Here is a 5,000-nt window from a genome sequence, read left to right as displayed (position 1 = left end):
ACATGGTATGGGACTCTACATATAAATACTTGATTTACCTCTTTAAACAAGCAATATCTAAGAGCATATTTTCTTTCTCTTAAAAAAAGAGACTATTTTAGACAGTAATAGAATGGGAAAAGAAATTGCATAACAGAATATGGTAGACTGTCATACCCACACTTTTCATGCTCAGGTAATGGCCTCATATAAATGGTGGAGAGATGTTTTTGGAAATGCAGTCCCATAATTACAGCAATTTAGAACAATTTGAATAACGTTAAGCACAGTGAAATAAGTGCAGTTTAAAGGGGACTTGCTTCAACCAAAACAGCTGTACGTTGTTTTGTTTTATTTCAGATCCATGGACAGCTGTGAATGTTAAAAATGTATAAAATGTAAATGAAACACTGGACAGGTGCAAAATGGAAATGTAATATAAAAAGCGGTAGGCTATATCCAAAAATTGAAATGAACTTGTTAATTAGGCTGTTTTGCCCGCCTAGTAAAAAAAAAAAGAAAAAAACAGATGACATTGTCGTACTGTAGTTTGACAATAGAGGGAGCCAGCGTCGTTTAGACGAGGAGAATGTGACCCAATGATGGGTAAATGGATTATACGTGCACCGATGCTCTGCACAAGTGAAATTCCTAATGGATAAATAAATAATTAAATTTGATTGAATTGAGAGAAAGTATCTTTCTCTGTGGGCATAAATTACCTTCTACTCAAACTGAAACCAGCAGCTGGGTTGGAAAGGTCAATATTTTTGTTCTAAGGGTGAGAAGGAGTTAAGTAGCCTCTTCAAGGATAACTTGACAGCACAACCAGAAAAAATATGTAATCCCCACGGTCCACTTCCTTAGTGAATTAGAGCCTGCCTGCACATCTACACAACGAATTAAACTTTTACACATTGCATGTTGTGGCTCTGAAACAACATTAATTGGAAAGGAGCCGTGCGGTCGGGGTCAGATTCCTCTAGTGGGATGTAGATTTATTGGAGACTCACTCTTCCTGTTTCGGCGTGGGCCACCAAGGTGTGTGATTATAAAGCTATCACTAGGTATTACAACTTGACGGATGCTGCTGGACTTTATTAGCTGTGGATGTAATTAAGTGGAAGCCCCACAATAAGTAGCAGCTTACTTTCTGTTTTCCACTTGAACCGCTCTGTGTTTTCAGGGTGAGGTTGTAAGATCTCTGACACATGTACTCTTCTCTTTAACAAGTTCCCAGTCAGACTGATGATTTGTGTTTGTTAGCAGTGTTTCTAGAGTTGGAACAATCAGTTGATTTAATCCAAAACGTCTCACATTTACTGGCACCAGTTTCTCAATTGAGAATATTTTGCTGGTTTTGTTCGACCTCTGTGATAGTTAACTGAATATGTATGGGTTTTTGACTTTGTCAGTTGTAAACAGATAAATGTGTAAACTTTAGCAATTTTTTAAAATCATTTTATGTCATTTTATAGACTAAATTAGTAATCTCATAAATAAGAAAATTATTTGTAGATTAATCAATACGTAATTAAAAATACTGTTTAGTTACAGCCCTAAAGTGTCCGTGTGTCTAGACTATTGATGGCATCCAGCAAGGTAATTACTGGAGGCTAACTTTTATGTGGCCTATCTTTAGACTGAAACCAAAGACATAAAAAAAGTGAGTTTGTTTCACTCTGAGTGCAAAGCGAACATTTAAATTCCCTTTGCTTCAGCGCAATGTTTGTCTGTCTGTTCTTTTGGGGCTGACTATGTACTGTAGCAACATCAATAGAAATTCTGTTAAGTCCCATGGAGTGGACGATTAAGGCTTATGTGATCAGACCAAATATAATTCATGTTGCTTTTGTCTTGGAGAAAATGTACATTTCAATAATGCACAGAGGTAATGATTTACTCCCAGACAACAGGGGGTTGATTTGCAATTAAAAATCATTTTGATGAGCAGCATTTATGTGGAAACATCAGCTTACAGTATGTATGCTATTGTATTCACTATTAGATCAGTATAAGGCAGCATTGATATATATATATATATATATATATATATATATATATATATATATATATATATATATATATATATATATATGTGTGTGTGTGTAATTGGCCATAGTGCGTTCCCCTGGAATGCAGGATACAGAAAACAGTTGCCAAAAAAAAACTATGTAACAAAAAAAAAAAAAAATCCCCCTCTCACCTTGTGGGGTGGTATGTGTCATCCTCAAGCTCGGGTCCTCTACCAGAGGCCTGGGAGTTTGAGGGTTCTGCGCAGTATCTTAGCTGTTCCTAGGACTGCACTCTTCTGGACAGAGACCTCGGATGTTTTACCTGGAATCTGCTGTGGTCACTCTCCCAGTTTGGAGGTCACAGCCCCCAGTGCTCCGATTACCACTGGCACCACTGTTGCTTTTACTTTCCACATCTTTTCTAGCTCCTCTTTCAGCCCTTGGTATTTCTCAAGCTTCTCGTGTTCCTTCTTCTTGATGTTGCTGTCGCTTGGGATTGCTACATCTATCACTACTGCCTTCTTCTGCTGTTTGTCGATCAACACAATGTCTGGTTGGTTAGCCATCACCAGTTTGTCAGTCTGGATCTTGAAGTCCCACAGGATCTTGGCTCGGCCATTCTTGACATGGACTAGAGCAGAAAACATGTATCGGATGCAATGCTATATATATTTATATATATATATATATATATAATTTTTTGGCAACTGGACAATAATCCAGGAAACTGCTGTGTTGGTTGCACTCCGTTGATAGGCGCCTGCCTCCACAGGTGAGCTGTGTCTGCTCTGAAGATGTATAAGGCCCAGGAAGAGGGAAAGTTCATTTGACCTGACCTTTTTGGTTACTTGAAACAAGCTGTTATTTAGGACTCTATATGCCACACCCTCTTTTATTTCTCACGCCCTGGGAGTAAGCATGAGATCAGTGAGACAGACTTGTTAAGTTCCATAATGAACCTTCAGTTCTCACGTTTACAGCTCCGCTACTTGTTCCCCATGCTAAGCAGCAGCCAGAAGTGACCTGAAGTGCACCGGTGGAGGGGGAGATTCTTCAAAGGAGATTAAAAATGCACTTCTTTTTTCCAGAGAGAAGCAAACACTGAAATCCTCTCTTTAATTTACCTAAAAGAGAACGGTGCCAACATTTGATATTGATAATATTACTCACTGCGCCATTAATAATTATAGTTGTTATATTAAAATGAATTGACCCATTTCTTTTTTTGTGTACATAAGCTCATATGCTTTGCTCATACTGTGAAACTTGGTCATGTCTGATGGTTTTAAAGTTGGGAAAAGTTTGCAAAAAGTAACCTAACCCTTAAGAACAATCTCAGCATTTATGTTCGCAGTGCTTTAGCACGTTTACATTCTTACAATGATGATATCATGGTAATGTAGCAGGTATAATGTTTAACCTGTTCACCTTCTAAATTTAGCATGTTAGTGTGCTAACATTTGCTGAAGATGGGAATACAATTAGTAATGCAAATAATTGGACATAGATGACAATTTTGGACTGATGATGGTGCTAAATGAAAAGTTAAGGAATTAGTACAATTCATCCTAAAGGGGGACATAAATGTGGGTACAAAATGTCATGGCAATCCATCCTATAGTGTCAAGACATCTCACTCGGTGCTGGTGATGGTGCGGTGGAAATAACACATGCCTTTGGTGTGGGAGATTGGTGTTCAATTCCCTCTGTAATACATCAACCACATGTGTCCCTGAGCAAGACCCTTAACCCCTATCGGCTCCAGAGGCGTGCAACCTCTGATATATAGCAATTGTAAGTCGCTTTGGATAAAAGCGTCAGCTAAATGACATGTAATGTAACTTAAAATCATAAATTAACCTCATGTTTGCACTCTAGGAAAATGTAGGGATCACTAAAGTCACCAGGATACATTGTCTGAAAACCGTGAATGTCTGTACAAACATTTGTGGCATCTCAGATATCTCAGGGAATATTCAGATCTGACTGGAAGCACTAGAGGGAAAAGTCGGAGGATATCCATAGCAAATTTCATGGCAGCCCATCCAATAGTTAGTAGAGATGTTTCACTAAAAACTAAAATTGTCAACATCATAGTAGCTCAAGAGAAAATGTCTGGGATCTTAAAAAGCAGACAGGCTCTGGTCAAGTGTCTCCAAGTGTCCTTAATCTCAGCAGTAAGTATATTAAGTAGTTCTTACTGGTTTTAGACAAGTAATTGATTTGTCTTAAATCAAGATTAGATGTGCCATTGGAATGGATAGGAAATGCCAATAACAAATATGTTAATGTTTTGGTAAAGAGGCTATTACAACAGCGCCAACAGTCTGTACCAAACAGCTGCTAAACACAAATTAAGCCAGACACATGTACTCGCATTAGCACTATTGGTTTATTTAGATCAAACTACAATAAATCATGTACTCTTACACAAATTTTTAGCAATCCAAGTCAATCATCTTCTACCTCTGATTTGCAGGTGAATCACAATTATGCATAATCAATATAATAGATTTCAGACTACCTCAATTTTGTACTTTTCACCTTGCTCTGTAGGATTACAGTAAACAGCTGATTTGTAAATGTGGAAGTGTAGAATACATGATGTGTCACGTAGATGGAAATATCAAGGATGGAAGATTAATTAAAGTGCAATTCTTACTCATAAGCTATGTCTTATGTAGCTTTCTTTTCAATATGGTTATCCATTGAACAGGTCTTTTCCTCTAGTGCCACCAGTAGGTCAAAGTTTTCATGTATCCTGTAAAAATATGTACAGACGTTTACATTTTCCAGAAGGATAAATTCTATTCAGGTTGGCGATCATCGGACTTTACCTCTAGGGCCTCCATGAGGTCGACATTTGTGGGTTTGAGTGAAATGTCTCAACAAACTATTAGATGGATTGCGACTATTTGTGTCATGCTACTTAACTGTGATGTCATCAGTTCAATTCCAGCTGGTGAGATGACCTTTTCTTACTTTTTTCATACCCCTCTCCCCCCC

The 5,000-nt window shown here is 37.9% G+C and overlaps 1 protein-coding gene across 1 annotated transcript in view; it reads left to right on the top strand.

The window, feature by feature from the left end:
• slc35f3b (solute carrier family 35 member F3b) overlaps positions 1-5,000 on the top strand; it is a 48,124-nt gene that overhangs the window by 17,055 nt on the left and 26,069 nt on the right. The gene's annotated exons all lie outside the window — the stretch shown is intronic.

This window comes from Etheostoma spectabile, chromosome 17 (assembly GCF_008692095.1).
Source record: "Etheostoma spectabile isolate EspeVRDwgs_2016 chromosome 17, UIUC_Espe_1.0, whole genome shotgun sequence".
Classification (NCBI taxonomy): Eukaryota; Metazoa; Chordata; class Actinopteri; order Perciformes; family Percidae; genus Etheostoma; species Etheostoma spectabile.
This window is presented reverse-complemented; position numbering and strand designations above follow the sequence as displayed.